This window comes from Oncorhynchus kisutch, linkage group LG20 (assembly GCF_002021735.2).
Source record: "Oncorhynchus kisutch isolate 150728-3 linkage group LG20, Okis_V2, whole genome shotgun sequence".
Lineage (NCBI taxonomy): Eukaryota > Metazoa > Chordata > Actinopteri > Salmoniformes > Salmonidae > Oncorhynchus > Oncorhynchus kisutch.
In genome coordinates this window covers 4,998,671-5,021,241 of record NC_034193.2, presented here as the reverse complement: position 1 = coordinate 5,021,241, position 22,571 = coordinate 4,998,671, and the positions used below count along the sequence as shown (strand labels likewise).

General features: G+C 44.1%; 1 long non-coding RNA gene across 1 annotated transcript in view; it reads right to left on the bottom strand.

Moving 5' to 3' along the window:
- LOC116355394 (uncharacterized) overlaps positions 1–22,571 on the bottom strand; it is a 272,245-nt gene that overhangs the window by 160,476 nt on the left and 89,198 nt on the right. Inside the window, exon 2 of the long non-coding RNA XR_004204415.1 lies at positions 15,503–15,624. This is a non-coding gene — a long non-coding RNA (uncharacterized LOC116355394). The remainder of the gene's footprint in view (positions 1–15,502; positions 15,625–22,571) is intronic.

Here is a 22,571-nt window from a genome sequence, read left to right as displayed (position 1 = left end):
AAGTAAGCATTTCACTGTAAGATCTACTATACCTGTTGTATTCGGCGCACGTGACAAATAAACTTTGATTTGATATATTCCTGCATGAAGTCTATGGGATACGCTAGCATGAAGTCTATAGGTATACGCTAGCATGAGTCTATAGGTATACGCTAGCATGAGTCTATAGGTATACGCTAGCATGAGTCTATAGGTATACGCTAGCATGAAGTCTATAGGTATACGCTAGCATGAAGACTATAGGTATACGCTAGCATGAAGCCTATGGGTATCTGCTAGCATGAAGTCTATAGGTATACGCTAGCATGAAGTCTATAGGTATATGCTAGCATGAAGTCTATGGGTATCTGCTAGCATGAAGTCTATAGGTATATGCTAGCATGAAGTCTATGGGTATCTGCTAGCATGAAGTCTATGGGTATCTACTAGCATGAAGTCTATGGGTATCTGCTAGCATGAAGTCTATAGGTATATGCTAGCATGAAGTCTATGGGTATCTGCTAGCATGAAGTCTATGGGTATCTGCTAGCATGAAGTCTATGGGTATATGGTAGCATTAAGTCTATGGGTATATGCTAGCATGAAGTCTATAGGTATATGCTAGCATGAAGTCTATGGGTATCTGCTAGCATTAAGTCTATAGGTATATGCTAGCATGAAGTCTATAGGTATCTGCTAGCATGAAGTCTATAGGTATATGCTAGCATTAAGTCTATGGGTATCTGCTAGAATGAAGTCTATGGTATTCAACCACTTTGTTATGGCAAGTCTAAATAGTTCAGGAGTAAAAATGTGCTTAACAATGTGCTTAACAAGTCACATAACATGTTACATAGACCCAATCTGTGTACAATATCCTACAACGGGTTGGTCAAAACAAGCATTAAAAGAGAGAAATAGAGAGAGAGAGAGAAAGGGAGAGGGAGACAGAGAGACAGAAAGAGAGAGAGAGAGAGATTTTGATAATTTTGATAAACTCCCATATCTATTGGGTGAAAAACCACAGTGTGCCAACACAGCAGCAAGATTTTTTCACTTTTGTTAATTAAATATTTCACTTGCTTTGGCAATGTAAACATATGTTTCCCATTCTAACAAAGCTCTTAAATTGAATTGAGACAGAGACAGACGGAGAGAGCAAGAGAGAGAGAAAGAGAGACAGACAGACACAGATAGAGACAGAGAGAGATAATAACTGATAACAGTTTAGTGATGGTAGTAGTAGTCGTAGTAATGATGATTGTAGTTGTAGTACTGATATAAAGGAGAAGATGACCGTTATTTAGTTATAAGTTAGTTATAGTTTCATTTTCCATAATTTGATTTTATATTTATTACATTTCTACTATTGACTGTTACCATTTTATTGTTATTATTTTTGTATTTAATTGTGTATTATTATTTACTACCATTTTATATTATTATTTACTATCATTTATAATTTTCTTACAATGTATATTGTATACATTGCTGCTTTGGCAATATTGACAATGTTTTTCATGCCAATAAAGCAGCTTGAAATTGAATTTGAGAGAGAGAGAGAGAGAGAGAGAGAGAGACACAGAGACAGAGACAGAGAGACAGAGACAGAGAGAGAGACAGAGAGAGAGAGACAGAGAGAGAGAGAGAGAGAGAGACAGAGAGAGAGAGACAGAGAGAGAGAGACAGAGAGACACAGCGAGACAGACAGAATTACAGAACAATAATTATTGGAAAAACTACACTCTCCAAACCAAAAAGGCCTGTGGTTCTGATGGTATTTTAAATGAAGTTATCAAATATAAAGACCACAAATTCAACATTATCCTCACAGCAGGTTATTTTCCACAATATTTGGAACCAAGGAATGATCACACTTTTAAAAACGGAGACAAATTTGACCCAAATAATTACAGAGGAATTTGCGATAATAGAAACTTGGGGACAATTCTCTGCAGTATCATAAATAGCAGACTACGTCATTCCCGTTCTGAGCAGAAGCCAGATTCTCACATTTCCACCCTCCACACTCTAATTGACAAACAAGTCAACCGAAACAAAGGGCACAATTCTACTCGTGTTTTGTAGACTTCAAGAAAGCATTTGATTTAATTTGGCACAAAGGTCTTTTTATAGACTAATAGAAAGGGGTAATGGAGGGAAAACATATGTTATTAAATCAATGTACACTAAAAACAAAAACAGACTTCTTCTCTCAGGGACGGGGAGTGAAACAGGGCTGCCCAATAAGCCCAACACTATTTAACATCTACATGAATGAATTAACAACAAGCAAACAGACTTCTTCTCTCAGGGACGGGGAGTGAAACAGGGCTGCCCAATAAGCCCAACACTATTTAACATCTACATGAATGAATTAACAACAAGCAAACAGACTTCTTCTCTCAGGGACGGGGAGTGAAACAGGGCTGCCCAATAAGCCCAACACTATTTAACATCTACATGAATGAATTAACAATAAGCAAACAGACTTCTTCTCTCAGGGACGGGGAGTGAAACAGGGCTGCCCAATAAGCCCAACACTATTTAACATCTACATTAATGAATTGGCAAAAAAACATTAGAAGAATCGGAAGCACCTGGTATCACCCTACACGACACTGAAATCAAGTGTCTTCTGTACGCAGATGACCTGGTGCTGCTTTCTCCCACTAAGGAGGGTCTGTTGTCTCCCACTAAGGAGGGTCTGCTGTCTCACACTAAGGAGGGTCTGTTGTCTCCCACTAAGGAGGGTCTGCTGTCTCCCACTAAGGAGGGTCTGCTGTTTCCCACTAAGGAGGGTCTGTTGTCTCCCACTAAGGAGGGTCTTCTGTCTCCCACTAAGGAGGGTCTGTTGTCTCCCACTAAGGAGGGTCTGCTGTCTCCCACTAAGGAGGGTCTGCTGTCTCCCACTAAGGAGGGTCTGCTGTTTCCCACTAAGGAGTGTCTGTTGTCTCCCACTAAGGAGGGTCTGCTGTCTCCCACTAAGGAGGGTCTGCTGTCTCCCACTAAGGAGGGTCTGTTGTCTCCCACTAAGGAGGGTATGCTGTCTCCCACTAAGGAGGGTCTGCTGTCTCCCACTAAGGAGGGTCTGCTGTTTCCCACTAAGGAGGGTATGCTGTCTCCCACTAAGGAGGGTCTGCTGTTTCCCACTAAGGAGGGTCTGCTGTCTCCCACTAAGGAGGGTCTGCTGTTTCCCACTAAGGAGGGTATGTTGTCTCCCACTTAGGAGGGTCTGCTGTTTCCCACTAAGGAGGGTCTGCTGTAGACAGATGACCTGGTGCTGCTGTCTCCCAGTAAGGATGGTCTGCTGTCTCCCACTAAGGAGGGTCTGCTGTCTCCCACTAAGGAGGGTCTGCTGTCTCCCACTAAGGAGGGTCTGCTGTTTCCCACTAAGGAGGGTCTGTTGTCTCCCACTAAGGAGGGTCTGCTGTCTCCCACTAAGGAGGGTCTGCTGTCTCCCACTAAGGAGGGTATGTTGTCTCCCACTAAGGAGGGTCTGCTGTCTCCCACTAAGGAGGGTCTGCTGTCTCCCACTAAGGAGGGTCTGCTCTCTCCCACTAAGGAGGGTCTGATGTCTCCCACTAAGGAGGTTCTGTTGTCTCCCACTAAGGAGGGTCTGCTGTAGACAGATGACCTGATTCTGCTGTTTCCCACTAAGGAGGAGTTACAGCAGCACCTAGATCATCTGCACAGGTTCTGTCAGATCTGGGCTCTGAAAGTTAATCACAGGTTCTGTCAGACCTGGGCTCTGAGGGTTAACCACAGGTTCTGTCAGACCTGGGCTCTGACCGTTAACCACAGGTTCTGTCAGACCTGGGCTCTGACCGTTAACCACAGGTTCTGTCAGGCCTGGGCTCTGACCGTCAACCACAGGTTCTGTCAGACCTGGGCTCTGACCGTTAACCACAGGTTCTGTCAGACCTGGGCTCTGACCGTTAACCACAGGTTCTGTCAGACCTGGGCTCTGACCGTTAACCACAGGTTCTGTCAGACCTGGGCTCTGACCGTTAACCTAAAGAAAATAAATGACTAGAATGATATTCTAAAAGAGGTCTGGAAATCAGGATCACAAATATAAATTCTATTTGGACACAGTTGTATTAGAACACACCAAAAACGACACTTATCTAGGACTAAATATCAGCAACACAGGAAGCTTTCACATGTGAACGAGCTGAGAGACATAAAGAACATTCTATGCCATTAATCAGAACATTACAATCAGAATTCCAATTAGAATCTGGCTCAACATTTTCCAATCAGTTCTAGAACCAATTCCTTTATATAGGAGTTAAGGGCCTCTAACAATGAATTTACCAAATGGGACAAACATCCAATCGAAATACTTAACGCAGAGTTTTGCAAAAAATAACGCCTGTAGAGCAGAACTGGGCCAAAACCACCTCCTCAATCAAATAGTAAAAAAAGCCAGCACATTTTACAACCATCTTCATCACTCTTCATCACACAGCCCTACAATGTCAAGAGATGAAACAAGAGAAGAGTCCCCTCAGCCAGCTGGTTCTGAGGCTCAGTTCACTAACCCAAACCAACCCCATAGAGCCTCAGGACAGCAGACCACCAGCTGGTTCTGAGGCTCAGTTCACTAACCCAAACCAACCCCATAGAGCCTCAGGACAGCAGACCACCAGCTGGTTCTGAGGCTCAGTTCACTAACCCAAACCAACCCCATAGAGCCTCAGGACAGCAGACCACCAGCTGGTTCTGAGGCTCAGTTCACTAACCCAAATCAGCCCCATAGAGCCTCAGGACAGCAGTCAGCCAGCTGGTTCTGAGGCTCAGTTCACTAAACCAAACCAACCCCATAGAGACTCAGGACAGCACTCAGCCAGCTGGTTCTGAGGCTCAGTTCACTAACCCAAACCAACCCAATAGAGCCTCAGGACAGCACTCAGCCAGCTGGTTCTGAGGCTCAGTTCACTAACCCAAACCAACCCCATAGAGACTCAGGACAGCACTCAGCCAGCTGGTTCTGAGGCTCAGTTCACTAACCCAAACCAACCCCATAGAGCCTCAGGAAAGCAGACCACCAGCTGGTTCTGAGGCTCAGTTCACCAACCCAAACCAACACCATAGAGCCTCAGGACAGCACTGGTATAGAGAGAGTTCTGGTTTAGAAAGAGCTCTGGTTTAGAGAGAGCTCCGGTTAGCAGAGAGCTCTGGTTAGGAGAGAGCTCCGGTTTAGAGAGAGCTCTGGTTTAGAGAGAGCTCTGGTTCGGAGAGAGCTCCGGTTTAGAGAGAGCTCTGGTTTAGAGAGAGCTCTGGTTTAGAGAGAGTTCTGGTTTAGAGAGAGCTCTGGTTTAGAGAGAGCTCTGGTTTAGAGAGAGCTCTGGTTTAGAGAGAGCTCTGGTTTAGAGAGAGCTCTGGTTTAGAGAGAGTTCTGGTTTAGAGAGAGTTCTGGTTTAGAGAGAGCTCTGGTGTAGAGAGAGTTCTGGTTAGGAGAGAGCTCTGGTTAAGAGAGAGCTCTGGTTTAGAGAGAGTACTGTACTGTGAGAAAGGGAGGGAGACAGAGTACTGTACTGTGAGACAGGGAGGGAGACAGAGTCTTATCCCTGTACTGTGAGACAGTGAGGGAGACAGAGTCTTATCCCTGTACTGTGAGACAGGGAGGGAGACAGAGTACTGTACTGTGAAACAGGGAGGGAGACAGAGTCTTATCCCTGTACTGTGAGACAGGGAGGGAGACAGAGTACTGTACTGTGAGACAGGCAGGGAGACAGAGTACTGTACTGTGAGACAGGGAGGGAGACAGAGTCTTATCCTGTACTGTGAGACAGGGAGGGCAACAGAGTACTGTACTGTGAGACAGGGAGGGAGACAGAGTCTTATCCCTGTACTGTGAGACAGGGAGGGCGACAGAGTACTGTACTGTGAGACAGGGAGGGAGACCGAGTACTGTACTGTGAGACAGTGAGGGAGACAGAGTACTGTACTGTGAGACAGGGAGGGAGACAGAGTACTGTACTGTGAGACAGTGAGGGAGACAGAGTACTGTACTGTGAGACAGGGAGGGAGACAGAGTACTGTACTGTGAGACAGGGAGCGAGACAGAGTACTGTACTGTGAGACAGGGAGGCAGACAGAGTACTGTACTGTGAGACAGGGAGGGAGACAGAGTCTTATCCCTGTACTGTGAGACAGGGAGGGCGACAGAGTACTGTACTGTGAGACAGGGAGCGAGACAGAGTCTTATCCCTGTACTGTGAGACAGGGAGGCAGACAGAGTACTGTACTGTGAGACAGGGAGGGAGACAGAGTCTTATCTCTGTACTGTGAGACAGGGAGGGAGACAGAGTACTGTACTGTGAGACAGGGAGCGAGACAGAGTACTGTACTGTGAGACAGGGAGGGAGACAGAGTCTTATCCCTGTACTGTGAGACAGGGAGGGAACACTGTGTTTTAAGGGCCTGTTTGCTGCTACAGCTGGACACTACAATATAATATGAGGTAAAAGAAGACATTAAATCCTCAATATATATATATTTATATATAAATAAATAGTGGGACCAACAACAATAATAATAGTAGTAGTGGACATGGGATTACCATTAACAACAACTACAACAACAATAATAATAGTAGTAGTGGACATGGGATTACCATTAACAACAACTACAACAACAATAATAATAGTAGTAGTGGACATGGGATTACCATTAACAACAACTACAACAGCAATAATAATAGTAGTAGTGGACATGGGATTACCATTAACAACAACTACAACAGCAATAATAATAGTAGTAGTGGACATGGGATTACCATTAACAACAACTACAACAGCAATAATAATAGTAGTAGTGGACATGGGATTACCATTAACAACAACTACAACAACAATATTGATGAGAACAACAATAGATTAAAGCAGTGGTAGTAGACCAGAGTCAACATGACTGAGAAGACACATGACCTGGTAGTGGACCAGTGTCAACATGACTGAGAAGACACATGACCTGGTAGTAGACCAGTGTCAACATGACTGAGAAGACATATGACCTGGTAGTAGACCAGTGTCAACATGACTGAGAAGACACATGACCTGGTAGTAGACCAGTGTCAACATGACTGAGAAGACACATGACCTGGTAGTAGACCAGTATCAACATGACTGAGAAGACACATGACCTGGTAGTAGACCAGTGTCAACATGACTGAGAAGACATGACCTGGTAGTAGACCAGTGTCAACATGACTGAGAAGACACATGACCTGGTAGTAGACCAGTGTCAACATGACTGAGAAGACACATGACCTGGTAGTAGACCAGTGTCAACATGACTGAGAAGACACATGACCTGGTAGTAGACCAGTGGCAACATGACTGAGAAGACACATGACCTGGTAGTAGACCAGTGTCAACATGACTGAGAAGACACATGACCTGGTAGTAGACCAGTGTCAACATGACTGAGAAGACACATGACCTGGTAGTAGACCAGTGTCAACATGACTGAGAAGACACATGACCTGGTAGTAGACCAGTGGCAACATGACTGAGAAGACACATGACCTGGTAGTAGACCAGTGTCAACATGACTGAGAAGACACATGACCTGGTAGTGGACCAGTGTCAACATGACTGAGAAGACACATGACCTGGTAGTAGACCAGTGTCAACATGACTGAGAAGACACATGACCTGGTAGTAGACCAGTGTCAACATGACTGAGAAGACACATGACCTGGTAGTAGACCAGTATCAACATGACTGAGAAGCCACATGACCTGGTAGTAGACCAGTGTCAACATGACTGAGAAGACACATGACCTGGTAGTAGACCAGTGTCAACATGACTGAGAAGACACATGACCTGGTAGTAGACCAGTGTCAACATGACTGAGAAGACACATGACCTGGTAGTAGACCAGTGTCAACATGACTGAGAAGACACATGACCTGGTAGTAGACCAGTGTCAACATGACTGAGAAGACACATGACCTGGTAGTAGACCAGTGGCAACATGACTGAGAAGACACATGACCTGGTAGTAGACCAGTGTCAACATGACTGAGAAGACACATGACCTGGTAGTGGACCAGTGTCAACATGACTGAGAAGAAACATGACCTGGTAGTAGACCAGTCTCAACATGACTGAGAAGACACATGACCTGGCAGTAGACCAGTGTCAACATGACTGAGAAGACACATGACCTGGTAGTAGACCAGTGTCAACATGACTGAGAAGACACATGACCTGGTAGTAGACCAGTATCAACATGACTGAGAAGACATTTGACCTGGTAGTAGACCAGTGTCAACATGACTGAGAAGACACATGACCTGGTATGAAAGACAAAACAAAACAAGATGGGAAATATTATTGACATGACTTTGCACTTTTCACTGGCTGTCCCTCAGGTTTTGGCAGGAGGACACATATTTGGCATCCTAAACTGCACATTTTGGCTTTTCACCCAATAAATATTTGATTTTTTCTTCATCTTTTATAGTTTCAAATTCTTCGTATTGAATAATAATTTTGGGAAAGAAATATTCTCTTAGGTCTGAGTATTTGTCACAGTGTAATAGGAAATGCAGCTCTGTCTCTACCTCTCCCCTGGAGCAGAGTGAGCACAGCCTGTCCTCTCTCTGAGCAGCCAGGTTTGTCTGTGACGACCGGTCTCTATAGCCCGACTGTCCTCTCTTGACTGTGCTCACTGAGTCTGTGCTCACTGAGTCTGTGCTCACTGAGTCTGTGCTCTCTCTCTCTCTCTCTCTCTCTCTCTCTCTCTCTCTCTCTCGCTCGCTCTCTCTCCCTCTCTCTCCCTCTCTCTCTCTCTCTCTCTCTCCCTCTCTCATATGGTAATACCCTCTTAACAAGCCTTCATCAACTGTATGTTAAATGAGAAGCTAGGTTGTCAGACAGCACGTATGGATCAGATTCTCCACATGAGATGAGACAGTCAAATAGCTATGCAGACAGACCATATATTATCTCTGTCAAGGACACAGACATAGATAAATGACTGAGGCTTAAATGCTTCACACTGACTTCTAGTGAGTGTTGGGTGAAGCTAGACTAATAGACTAATATACAAGGTATATATAAATATATACAATATATATATATGTGTTTATTTTATTTTACCTTTATTTAACCAGGCAAGTCAGTTAAGAACAAATTCTTATTTTCAATGACGGCCTAGGAACAGTGGGTTAACTGGCCTAGGAACAGTGGGTTAACTGGCCTAGGAACAGTGGGTTAACTGGTCTAGGAACAGTAGGTTAACTGGCCTAGGAACAGTGGGTTAACTGGCCTAGGAACAGTGGGTTAACTGGTCTAGGAACAGTGGGTTAACTGGTCTAGGAACAGTGGGTTAACTGGCCTAGGAACAGTGGGTTAACTGGTCTAGGAACAGTAGGTTAACTGGCCTAGGAACAGTGGGTTAACAGGTCTAGGAACAGTGGGTTAACTGGCCTAGGAACAGTGGGTTAACTGGCCTAGGAACAGTGGGTTAACTGGTCTAGGAACAGTGGGTTAACTGGCCTAGGAACAGTGGGTTAACTGGTCTAGGAACAGTGGGTTAACTGGTCTAGGAACAGTGGGTTAACTGGTCTAGGAACAGTGGGTTAACTGGCCTAGGAACAGTGGGTTAACTGGTCTAGGAACAGTAGGTTAACTGGCCTAGGAACAGTGGGTTAACAGGTCTAGGAACAGTGGGTTAACTGGCCTAGGAACAGTGGGTTAACTGGCCTAGGAACAGTGGGTTAACTGGTCTAGGAACAGTGGGTTAACTGGCCTAGGAACAGTGGGTTAACTGGTCTAGGAACAGTGGGTTAACTGGTCTAGGAACAGTAGGTTAACTGGCCTAGGAACAGTGGGTTAACTGGCCTATGAACAGTGGGTTAACTGGTCTAGGAACAGTAGGTTAACTGGCCTAGGAACAGTGGGTTAACTGGCCTAGGAACAGTGGGTTAACTGGTCTAGGAACAGTGGGTTAACTGGCCTAGGAACAGTGGGTTAACTGGTCTAGGAACAGTAGGTTAACTGGCCTAGGAACAGTAGGTTAACTGGCCTAGGAACAGTAGGTTAACTGGCCTAGGAACAGTAGGTTAACTGCCTGTTCAGGGGCAGAATGACAGATTTGTACCTTGTCAGCTCGGGGGTTTGAACAACCTTCCGGTTACTAGTCCAATGCTCTAACCACTAGGCTACCCCTATATACAAGGAACAGCCAGCTGCCACCCATTCCCTATGTATTACACTAGATTTGACCAATACCCCTATGGACCCTGGTTAGCCTTGGTCAAACCTGTCGGGAAATAAGGGGCCATGTAGGAGTCTGCCCTGGCCAAGGCACCATGCCAGTCTAGCACAGGACAAGAACCATGTGCCCGGGTCACTATGACAGATATTACTGTGCAGTAAACGACGACACTGAACAAGAGAGAGAGAGAGAGAGATGGTATAGGGAGAGAGAGATACAGAAATACAAAGAGATATAGAGATAGAGATATATAGAAATAAAAATATAGAGGTATAGAGATACAGAGATATAGAGATATAGAGATATAGAGATATAGAGATATAGAGATATAGAGGTATAGAGGTATAGAGGTATAGAGATATAGAGATATAGAGATATAGAGATATAGAGGTATAGAGGTATAGAGATACAGAGATATAGAGATATAGAGATATAGAGGTATAGAGGTATAGAGATATAGAGATATAGAGATATAGAGATATAGAGGTATAGAGGTATAGAGATATAGAGGTATAGAGGTATAGAGGTATAGAGATACAGAGATATAGAGATATAGAGATATAGAGATATAGAGATATAGAGATATAGAGATATAGAGGTATAGAGGTATAGAGATATAGAGGTATAAAGACATAAAAATATAGAGGTATAGAGATACAGAGATATAGAGATATAGAGGTATAGAGGTACAGAGATATAGAGGTATAGAGATATAGAGGTATAGAGATATAGAGGTATAGAGATATAGAGATATAGAGGTATAGAGATATAGAGATATAGAGGTATAGAGATATAGAGGTATAGAGATACAGAGATATAGAGATATAGAGATATAGAGGTATAGAGGTATAGAGATAAGGAGGTATAGAGATATAGAAGTATAGAGATATATAGAGAGAGATATAGAGATAGAGAGGTAAGAAGATACAGATGACCATATTAGAGAGACATATTTCCCTCAGATTACACAGATCCCAAAAAAAATTGAAAACAAATCCAATTTTGAAAAACTCCCATATCTACTGGGTGAAATTCCACAGTGTGCCATCACAGTAGCAATATTTGTGACCTGTTGCCACGAGAAAAGGGCAACCAGTGAAAAACAAACACCATTGTAAATACAACCCATATTTATGCTTATTTATTTTATCTTGTGTCCTTTAACCATTTGTACATTGTTAAAACACTGTATATATATATAATATGACATTTGTAATGTCTTTATTGTTTTGAAACTTCTGTATGTGTAATGTTTACTGTTCATTTTTATTGTTTATTTCACTTTATATATTATCTACCTCACTTGCTTTGGCAATGTTAACACATGTTTCCCATGCCAATAAAGCCCTTGAATTGAATTGAATATATAGAGATATAGAGATACCGTCATATAGAGGTACAGAGGTATAAAATATAAAGAGATATAGAGATATAGAGGTATAGAGGTATAGAGATATAGAGGTATAGAGGTATAGAGGTATAGATATATAGAGATATAGAGATATAGAGATATAGAGATATAGAGGTATAGAGGTATAGATATATAGAGATATAGAGATATAGAGGTATAGAGGTATAGAGGTATAGAGATATAGAGATATAGAGGTATAGAGGTATAGAGGTATAGATATATAGAGATATAGAGATATAGAGATATAGAGATATAGAGGTATAGAGATATAGAGATATAGAGATATAGAGATATAGAGGTATAGAGGTATAGAGATATAGAGGTATAGAGGTATAGAGATATAGAGATATAGAGATATAGAGGTATAGAGGTATAGAGGTATAGAGAGATATAGAGGTATAGAGATATAGAGGTATAGAGATATAGAGATATAGAGATATAGAGATATAGAGGTATAGAAGTATAGAGGTATAGAGAGGTATAGAGGTATAGAGAGGTATAGAGATATAGAGATATAGAGAGGTATAGAGATATAGAGGTATAGAGATAGAGAGGTATAGAGATATAGAGGTATAGAGGTATAGAGAGGTATAGAGGTATAGAGGTATAGAGAGGTATAGAGATATAGAGATATAGAGAGGTATAGAGATATAGAGGTATAGAGAGGTAAAGAGGTATAGAGGTATAGAGATATAGAGGTATAGAGAGAGAGGTATAGAGATATAGAGATATAGAGGTATAGAGATATAGAGGTATAGAGATAGAGAGGTATAGAGATAGAGAGGTATAGCGATAGAGTTATATAGAGATATAGAGGTACAGTTATATAGAGGTATAGAGATATAGAGATACAGTTATATAGAGATATAGAGATATAGAGATACAGTTATATAGAGATATAGAGATACAGTTATATAGAGATATAGAGATACAGTTATATAGAGATATAGAGATATAGTTATATAGAGATATAGAGATACGGAGATATAGAGATATAGAGATACAGAGGTATAGAGATACGGAGAAAGAGAGACCATGTATAATTCAAATCTGGAATAGTATAGTTAATATGGCTACTGTTCTGTTACAATGCAATACCAAACCCTGGTGCTTTTGGTTTAAGCCCCCCCCCCCCCCTCCTTTATCTTGTTCCCTCCCTCCCGCTGGTTGAGCAGCACAGCCTGTTTTAGTCTTCCAGTGAGAGTGTGGGGTCAAATCTCTTGATATTTGGAAGGGCGGGGCTATTGTCACATTCTGATGTTAACAGACCGACCCAGAGGGCTGAGGGCTGCTGGGAATAACTCACATTCTGATGTTAACAGACCCAGAGGGCTGCTGGGAATAACTCACATTCTGTTAACAGACCCAGAGGGCTGCTCGGAATAACTCACATTCTGATGTTAACAGACCGACCCAGAGGGCTGCTGGGAATAACTCACATTCTGATGTTAACAGACCGACCCAGAGGGCTGCTGGGAATAACTCACATTCTGATGTTAACAGACCGACCCAGAGGGCTGCTGGGAATAACTCACATTCTGATGTTAACAGACCCAGAGGGCTGCTGGGAATAACTCACATTCTGTTAACAGACCCAGAGGGCTGCTGGGAATAACTCACATTCTGATGTTAACAGACCGACCCAGAGGGCTGCTGGGAATAACTCACATTCTGATGTTAACAGACCGACCCAGAGGGCTGCTGGGAATAACTCACATTCTGATGTTAACAGACCGACCCAGAGGGCTGCTGGGATTAACTCACATTCTGATGTTAACAGACCGACCCAGAGGGCTGCTGGGAATAACTCACATTCTGATGTTAACAGACCGACCCAGGGGGCTGCTGGGAATAACTCACATTCTGATGTTAACAGACCCAGAGGGCTGCTGGGAATAACTCACAATCTGATGTTAACAGACCCAGAGGGCTGCTGGGAATAACTCACATTCTGGTGTCCCAGGCTGGGTGGAAGGGAGAGGGGAGAGGAAGAGGGGAGAGATGAAGGAGGGGAGAGAGGGGAGAGGAAGAGTGGAGAGAGGGGAGAGGAAGAGGGGAGAGAGGGGAGAGGAAGAGGGGAGAGATGAAGGAGGGGAGAGAGGGGAGAGGAAGAGGGGAGAGAGGGGAGAGGAAGAGGGGAGAGAGGGGAGAGATGAAGGAGGGGAGAGAGGGGAGAGGAAGAGGGGAGAGAGGGGAGAGATGAAGGAGGGGAGAGAGGGGAGAGGAAGAGGGGAGAGAGGGGAGAGGAAGAGGGGAGAGAGGGGAGAGGAAGAGGGGAGAGATGAAGGAGGGGAGAGGAAGAGGGGAGAGAGGGGAGAGAGGGGCGAGGAAGGGGGAGGGAGGAAGAGGGGAGAGAGGAAGAGGGGAGAGTGATTTTTTTGTGGTTTTACTTGTGCTTACCACTATGCTTTTGTGTTCTAATATGTGTGTGTATATATATATATTGAGATAGTGTTTATTGTGTATTTTATATTGTATTATGGGAAAAAAAACGAAGCTCAATATATATTTTCTGTTAAAAAACAGGTGAGACAACATGTAGAAACAAGAAGAGCATGTTTACAATAGAGCCATATTAGCCAAACAGAGAAATACTTGTTACTTTCAGCTATAGATGACTAGCCTATTAGATTAGCCTGCCATGCTAATGGCCCCAGCATGAGACCTGTACCATTTCATAAGCCAATCAGCATCTTTCTCTAAAGTGTTCTTAATAATATATATTACAGAGGGCGATTAATTCACATGTTGGCTTTGGAAGCATATTAGACTCATTAATCAAACTGGAAAGCAAATTGTCAAATGAACCAAAATCTGCCTGCATGCATTCTCGCTTAAAGAACATGTCTAATTTTAATTTCACAATGTCGTCAAAGTTCATTAGTATTCATTAATTAGTTTAATATTTCGTATTATAATGATTATCTTTGTTACACATTATTTATGTATTTATTAAACACAGGACATCTTTAGGGAAAATGCTATCTAGAAAATGAATGGGGGGAGGGGTAAAAGATTAACTAGTAAAGGAATGCTAGCAAAGTTCATCTGGAGGTCAAGATATTTAATAAGAACCCCCTCCTGGCATTAGTCATGGGAGTGGACTCAAGACGGCTCCCAACACCACACACACTCCCTCCCTCCCTCCCTCCGCCTACAGCAGCCAACCTAAACCAACCGGGCCAACTGTATTGCATATTTATCCAACTGATGGATACAATGGCCTTCATATGTAAGCCTGCAAACCAAATATGTTGACCAACCAAACACTATCCCTGTTTATAGCAGGTAGCACCAACCAAACACTATCCCAGAGTTTATAACAAGTAGCACCAACCAAACACTATCCCAGTGTTTATAACAAGTAGCACCAACCAAACACTATCCCAGTGTTTATAACAAGTAGCACCAACCAAACACTATCCCAGAGTTTATAGCAAGTAGGACCAACCAAACACTATAACAGAGTTTATAACAAGTAGAACCAACCAAACACTGTCCCAGAGTTTATAGCAAGTAGAACCAACCAAACACTATAACAGAGTTTATAACAAGTAGAACCAAACAAACACTGTCCCAGAGTTTATAGCAAGTAGAACCAACCAAACACTATCCCAGAGTTTATAACAAGTAGAACCAACCAAACACTGTCCCAGAGTTTATAGCAAGTAGGACCAACCAAACACTATCCCAGTGTTTATAACAAGTAGAACCAACCAAACACTATCCCAGTGTTTATAGCAAGTAGGACCAACCAAACACTATCCCAGTGTTTATAGCAAGTAGGACCAACCAAACACTATCCCAGTGTTTACAGCCCAGGCTCTGCATTGGGAAAAGGGTGAGATAGTTTAATGAGGAAAGGAACTCACCTGTATTGACTGTAAATCCTGGATTCTTCTTCCTCCGTCTCTCTCTGTCTGCCGCCACCTCAGACCCCCCCACCCCCCCCCCCATGTCAGGTAGGGGTCCTCCGCCCCAGATTCTGCTGCTCCTAAAACGACAAAACATTGAAGAAGTTTAGTTTATGGATCTAACAGTTGTCATTAATAACAATGAAACACTTTGTTTTTACAAATTAAGAAAACATTTGTGACAACATATTTAATTTCACATCTGTCACCAAATACATTCATGAATTAATTCAGACAAGGAGTTTTGTCTGCATCCCAAATACCAACCTATTCCCTACATAGTGCACCTATTTTTTGAACCGGGGAACATAAGGAACCAGAGGGGGCTTTGGGACGCAAAATAAACAATAAATTGTCACTACTGGTCCTCTCTCTATAGACACTACTGATCCTCTCTATAGACACTACTGGTCCTCTCTATAGACACTACTGGTCCTCTCTATAGACACTACTGGTCCTCTCCATAGACACTACTGGTCCTCTCTATAGACACTACTGGTCCTCTCTATAGACACTACTGATCCTCTCTATAGACACTACTGGTCCTCTCTATAGACACTACTGGTCCTCTCTATAGACACTACTGGTCCTCTCTCTATAGACACTGCTGGTCCTCTCTCCATAGACACTACTGGTCCTCTCTATAGACACTACTGGTCCTCTCTCTATAGACACTACTGGTCTTCTCTCTATAGACACTACTGATCCTCTCTATAGACACTACTGGTCCTCTCTCTATAGACACTACTGGTCCTCTCTATAGACACTACTGGTCCTCTCTCTATAGACACTACTGGTCCTCTCTATAGACACTACTGGTCATCTCTCTATAGACACTACTGGTCCTCTCTCTATAGACACTACTGGTCCTCTCTATAGACACTACTGGTCCTCTCTATAGACACTACTGGTCCTCTCTCTATAGACACTACTGGTCCTCTCTATAGACACTACTGGTCCTCTCTCTATAGACCACTACTGGTCCTCTCTATAGACACTACTGGTCCTCTCCTATAGACACTACTGGTCCTCTCTCTATAGACACTACTGGTCCTGCTCTCTATAGACACTACTGGTCTCTCTATAGACACTACTGGTCCTCTCTATAGACACGACTGGTCCTCTCTCTATAGACACTACTGGTCCTCTCTATAGACACTACTGAGTCCTCTCTATAGACACTACTGGTCCTCTCTCTATAGACACTACTGGTCCTCTCTATAGACACTACTGGTCCTCTCTCTATAGACACTACTGGTCCTCTCTCTATAGACACTACTGGTCCTCTCTATAGACACTACTGGTCCTCTCTCTATAGACACTACTGGTCCTCTCTATAGACACTACTGGTCCTCTCTCTATAGACACTACTGGTCCTCTCTATAGACACTACTGGATCCTCTCTATAGACACTACTGGTCCTCTCTATAGACACTACTGGTCCTCTCTCTATAGACACTACTGGTCCTCTCTATAGACACTACTGGTCCTCTCTATAGACACTACTGGTCCTCTCTCTATAGACACTACTGGTCCTCTCTATAGACACTACTGGTCCTCTCTATAGACACTACTGGTCCTCTCTCTATAGACACTACTGTCCTCTCTATAGACACTACTGGTCCTCTCTCTATAGACACTTAACTGGTCCTCTCTCTATAGACACTACTGGTCCTCTCTTATAGACACTATGGTCCCTCTAATAGACACTACTGGTCCTCTCTATAGACACTACTGGTCCTCTCTTCTATAGACACTACTGTCCTCTCTTCTATAGACACTACTGGTCCTCTCTCTATAGACACTACTGGTCCTCTCTCTATAGACACTACTGGGTCCCTCTCTATAGACACTACTGGTCCTCTCTCTATAGACACACTGGTCCTCTCTCTATAGACACTACTGATCCTCTCTATAGACACTACTGTCCTCTCTATAGACACTACTGGTCCTCTCTATAGACACTACCGGTCCTCTCTCTATAGACACTACTGGTCCTCTCTCTATAGACACTACTGGTCCTCTCTCTATAGACACTACTGGTCCTCTCTATAGACACTACTGGTCCTCTCTATAGACAACTGGTCCTCTCTATAGACACTACTGGTCCTCTCTATAGACACTACTGGTCCTCTCTCTATAGACACTACTGGTCCTCTCTATAGACACTACTGGTGCTCTCTCTATAGACACTACTGATCCTCTCTATAGACACTACTGGTCCTCTCTATAGACACTACTGGTCCTCTCTCTATAGACACTACTGGTCCTCTCTCTATAGACACTACTGGTCCTCTCTCTATAGACACTACTGGTCCTCTCTATAGACACTACTGGTCCTCTCTCTATAGACACTACTGGTCCTCTCTATAGACACTACTGGTCCTCTCTCTATAGACACTACTGGTCCTCTCTCTATAGACACTACTGGTCCTCTCTATAGACACTACTGGTCCTCTCTATAGACACTACTGGTCCTCTCTCTATAGACACTACTGGTCCTCTCTATAGACACTCTGGTCCTCTCTCTATATACACTACTGGTCCTCTCTATAGACACTACTGGTCCTCTCTATAGACACTACTGTTCCTCTCTATAGACACTACTGGTCCTCTCTATAGACACTACCGGTCCTCTCTCTATAGACACTACTGGTCCTCTCTATAGACACTACTGGTCCTCTCTATAGACACTACCGGTCCTCTCTCTATAGACACTACTGGTCCTCTCTCTATAGACACTACTGGTCCTCTCTACAGACACTACTGGTCCTCTCTCTATAGACACAAACCTGTTCTCAACCATTCCTAACAGTTGATAGTATGTTTGACTCCTAATGTGGGTTTGTTAGATTTCTTCGCTGCATGGATAAGCGGCATGGTCCGCTGCTGACAGAGAACGACTCAGAGGACAGGGGTGATACACACAGAGAAAACGGTAGAGCGAGCTATTCCAATCCCCAGCACACAGCTCCTCGGTTTGATTCATCTCTCTGAGCAGAGCTCAGGCTTTGGTTGACAGCACAGGGTTAATGCCAGCTATAAAGGCCGGTCCAACCACAAGGAATCATTTCGTACTTGGTGTGGAGGGGGGGGGGGGCTCTCTCCTTAAAAAAAAAAAACCAGATTCTCCTCCTCTTCTCCTGGGTTGTGGTCTGATGGGTGCTCTGTACTGGAAACAACAATGACAGAGGGAGGATAGAGGGGAGAGGATAGAGGAGAGGAGAGGAGAGGAGAGGAGAGGAGAGGAGAGGAGAGGAGAGGAGAGGAGAGGAGAGGAGAGGAGAGGAGAGGAGAGGAGAGGAGAGGAGAGGAGAGGAGAGGAGAGGAGAGGAGAGGAGAGGAGAGAGGAGAGGGGAGAGGATAGAGGAGAGGAGAGGAGAGGAGAGGAGAGGAGAGGAGAGGAGAGGAGAGGAGAGGAGAGGAGAGGAGAGGAGAGGAGAGGAGAGGAGAGGAGAGGAGAGGAGAGGAGAGGAGAGGAGAGGAGAGGAGAGGAGAGGAGAGGAGAGGATAAAGAAGAGAGGAGAGAGGATAGAGTAGAGAGGAGAGAGGAGAGAGGAGAGAGGAGAGAGGAGAGGATAAAGAAGAGAGGAGAGAGGATAGAGTAGAGAGGAGAGAGGAGAGAGGAGAGAGTAGAGAGGAGAGAGAGAGAGGAAGAAAATGCTCAACTGCAACAGAATTGATTTGTTGGAGTACAATTACACAGCTCTGCAGTACAGAGAGAGAGGGAGCTCAGAAGCTTGCCCCAGACAGACTGAGTGACAGAATGAAACCACAAGCAGTAATTGATAAACTGCCTGCACACTGCAAACATATTATAGAATAACACATGGGGGTTGTTACCTAATTAAATGATTGTATGACTGTCTGGTGGGACAACAGCAAGGTTGTGTTCCAAATGGCATTATATTCCCTTGATAGTGTCCTACTTTTGACCAGAGTCTATAGGGCTGTGGTCAAAATGCTAGTAGGAATAGGTGCCATTTGGAACACAGTGGAATAGGTGCCATTTGGAACACAGTGGAATAGGTGCCATTTGGAACACAATGGAATAGGTGCCATTTGGAACACAGTGGAATAGGTGCCATTTGGAACACAGTGGAATATGTGCCATTTGGAACACAGTGGAATAGGTGCCATTTGGAACACAGTGGAATAGGTGCCATTTGGAATACAGTGGAATAGGTGCCATTTGGAACACAGTGGAATAGGTGCCATTTGGAACACAGTGGAATAGGTGCCATTTGGAACACAATGGAATAGGTGCCATTTGGAACACAATGGAATAGGTGCCATTTAGAACACAGTGGAATAGGTGCCATTTGGTACACAGTGGAATAGGTGCCATTTGGAAAACAGTGGATGGCTATGTCTAGAAATGACAAACTGTAACGTAAGCCCCGCCCAGGCTATGTCTAGAAATGACAAACTGCAACGTAAGCCCCTCCCAGGCTGTCTATAAATTACAAACTGCAACGTAAGCCCCTCCCCAGGCTATGTCTAGAAATGACAAACTGCAACGTAAGCCCCTCCCACACACAGGATCAGCATCACAACAACTACAAATTATACATCGTCTTTATGTCACACCTTCCCAATGTGTTATGTGTTATAATCTGTTATAATCTGTTATAATCTGTTGTGTGTTATAATCTGTTGTGTGTTATAATCTGTTATGTGTTATAATCTGTTGTGTGTTATAATCTGTTGTGTGTTATAATCTGTTATAATCTGTTATGTGTTATAATCTGTTGTGTGTTATAATCTGTTATGTGTTATAATCTGTTGTGTGTTATAATCTGTTGTGTGTTATAATCTGTTATGTGTTATAATCTGTTGTGTGTTATAATCTGTTGTGTGTTATAATCTGTTATAATCTGTTATGTGTTATGTGTTATAATCTGTTATAATCTGTTATAATGTGTTATAATGTGTTATGTGCATGTGTGTGTGTGAGATAAGGCAAAGTAAAACTTGAAGCTAAAATGTGTTTTTATTCCCTGTGGGGCCCCTGAGAAACACCTGTGTTCAGTGGTGTCAGCAATACAGCAATGACAGCAGGATCCGCTTCCTGTTAAGACTGCTCTCCTGTTTCAGTCTGTTTTTCTACTGGTGGATACAGACTGTCATATAGACTGTTAGACTACTGGTGGATACAAACTGCAGTAGGGGATATTCCAAAGGTATTGAACAGAACAACAGGAAGAGAATACAATGCAATTTGGGATGCAGTTTACGGACAGACGTATTCTGTTGACAGACTCAGGTATATATGAGTTCTGTCTCTGTATCTCTGTCTCACGCTTCACCTGCAAATCAAATGGACCCCTATTCCCTACATAGTGCACTACTTTAGACCAGAGCCCTATGGACCCTGGTGAAAAGTAATGCCCTATGCAGTGAATAGGGGTCCATTGATGATTATGTGGTCTGGTTCTGTGGTCAGGTTCTGTGGTGTGGTTCTGTGGTGTGGCTCTGTGGTGTGGTTCTGTGGTCTGGTTCTGTGGTGTGGTTCTGTGGTCTGGTTCTGTGGTGTGGTTCTGTGGTGTGGTTCTGTGGTGTGGTTCTGTGGTGTGGTTCTGTGGTCTGGTTCTGTGGTCTGGTTCAGTGGTGTGGTTCTGTGGTGTGGCTCTGTGGTCTGGTTTTGTGGTCTGGTTCTGTGGTCTGGTTCTGTGGTGTGGTTCTGTGGTCTGGTTCTGTGGTCTGGTTCTGTGGTGTGGTTCTGTGGTGTGGCTCTGTGGTTACAGTGCTTCCTCCTGGGCTGAGACACCTGGCTATCTGGAATCATTATGACAGCACGGCCCGGAGGAATCAGTAGCAGGGTAATGAAGAGAGTGCAAGATGGGATGGGGGAGGGGAGGACAGAGAGAGAGAGAAAGGGGGAGAGAGACAGAGAGAGAGAGAGAGAGAGAGAGAGAGAGAGAGAGAGAGAGAGAGAGAGAGAGAGAGACAGAGACATAGAGACAGAGAGACAGAGACAGAGACAAAGAGAGACAGAGAGCAAAAGCTCATCCTGAACCAATTCCAATAGAGAGGTAAAAGTAATGAGGCTTGATGTCACAGGGCTAAGCATTTACAACCTCTTTCTTTACCTCCCTCCCTCATCTCGTTCTTTCCTTCCACCCAATCTAATAACATGAATAGAGAAAAAAGATGGGAGGGGGGGCTGATATACACAGAGGAATGGGGGGTGGAGGAGGAGAGAGGGAACATCACTACAGGGAGAGAGAGAGAGAGAGAGAGAGAGAGAGAGAGAGAGAGAGAGAGAGAGAGAGAGAGGGGGAGAGAGAACACCACTACAGGGAGAGAGAGAGAGAGAGAGAGAGAGAGAGGGAGAGAACATCACTACAGGAGAGAGAGAGAGAGAGAGAGAGAGAGGGAGAGAGAGAGAGGGAGAGAACATCACTACAGGGAGAGAGAGAGAGAGAGAGAGAGAGAGAGAGAGAGAGAGAGAGAGAGAACATCACTACAGGGAGAGAGAGAGAGAGAGAGAGAGAACATCACTACAGGGAGAGAGAGAGAGAGAGAGAGAGAGAGAGGAGAAATGAATATAATCTGGTGGCTGAGGCGGAAAGACAATGGGATTTTCACCACCTAGAAGCAGTGCCTTATGGGAGTGCACGCTGCCCCTCCTTCTGGTCATAGGAGAGATGGGGACTTGGCGAAAATGTGGAAATATCCAAACCGGAAGCTTTTAATGCAGAAATAAAGATTCTTTATTCGGACATTGTGATGTTCAATAAAATGCACAGATAAAACAGCATCAATAATAAAGAACTGGGTGGTGTGGTGTGGTGTGGTGTGGGGTGGTGTGGTGTGGTGTGGTGTGGGGTGGTGTGGTGTGGTGGTGTGGGTGGTGTGGTGGGTGTGGGGTGGTGTGGTGTGGGGTGGTGTGGTGGGGTGTGGGTGTGGGGTGTGTGGGGGTGTGGGGTGGGGTGTGGGTGGGGTGGTGTGGTGGGGTGTGGGGTGGGGTGGTGTGGTGGGGTGTGGGTGGTGGTGGTGGGGTGGGGGTGGTGTGGTGTGGTGG